This window comes from Nelumbo lutea, chromosome 1 (genome assembly GCF_056320005.1).
Source record: "Nelumbo lutea isolate HS-2025 chromosome 1, American lotus-T2T, whole genome shotgun sequence".
In the NCBI taxonomy this organism is placed as follows: Eukaryota; Viridiplantae; Streptophyta; class Magnoliopsida; order Proteales; family Nelumbonaceae; genus Nelumbo; species Nelumbo lutea.
In genome coordinates, this window is record NC_142684.1 from 177,644,254 (window position 1) to 177,645,308 (window position 1,055).

A 1,055-nucleotide genomic window follows, 5' to 3' on the forward strand; every position below is an offset into this window, starting at 1 on the left:
TTCAGCCCACGATGAGAATTTTAGGCCCAAAGTACAGTTGGGATGGGTGTCATCTCGGAATTGATGCCAATTCATAGGGGACAATGGTGTAAAAAGTGGGGGCTTTTGACATTTTGAATGTTTATAACTCTGCAGTGGAATTCAGAAATCTGCATTAGGCCTGTCCATACTTCTCCCTTGGTGAAGAGATATCATAGAATCCAGATCCACTATCAACCCACAACAGCCTCGCATGGAGATGTTGTCATTCATGTGGAATTGTTCTCAACACAACACACTACGGTTGTTGTGTACGTCTATATATGTTTGCATTTTATAGTTAATGATTTTCTTTTTAAATACATTGCAAAAAATTAAAACAAATTTGTGATACCTAAGTTTTTTTATATTGTTTATAGTTTAATAAATGATTTATTAAGCAAAGATGGGTATTTGGTCTAGTGGTATGATTCTCGCTTTGGGTGCGAGAGGTCCCGAGTTCGATTCTCGAAATGCCCCATTTAATTATTTTCACCACCTTAAACTTAAAAGACGCTTGTTTTTCGATAATATGTATTGACAAGTTGGAATTATTCTTTTTTTATTTTTTGAAGAAGAAGTTGGTAATAGTTTCGTCCACTATACTTCCTTACATATATATTAAAGGCATATCTTATCTGCTTGTCATTGTCACATGTCTTTTCTCATCTCACACCAATTCTTCACCGAGAGATTTGCTCCTCACATAGGGCACCTCACATGCACATCCTACCATGCATTGGGAACATCTTCCATACTTATAAGTTATTTTTTCACAAGAGATGTTCCCAATGCACGGTGGATGTGCATGTGAGACGCCCAAGTGTGAGGAGCAGATCTCGTTGAATCTTCACAAGGAGGGGAGTTAAAGAAAAGGCCAAATTAATTAAAAAGGGAAATTTTTTTATCATTACCCTAAACTTTAGTGGTTGTGTCAAGTCAGTCCCCAAACTTCAAATTGTGTCTATGCAGTATTTCGAACTTTCAGAATGTGTCTAATAGGTCCCTACCGTTAACAATTTGTTAGTTCTTTGTAT

At 36.7% G+C, this 1,055-nt stretch overlaps 1 non-coding gene across 1 annotated transcript; it reads left to right on the forward strand.

Moving 5' to 3' along the window:
• The first annotated feature begins 426 nt into the window (after positions 1-426).
• Positions 427-498, forward strand: TRNAP-UGG (transfer RNA proline (anticodon UGG)). Its single transcript has one exon. It is a non-coding gene; the product is annotated as a tRNA-Pro (tRNA).
• Positions 499-1,055: the final 557 nt, after the last annotated feature.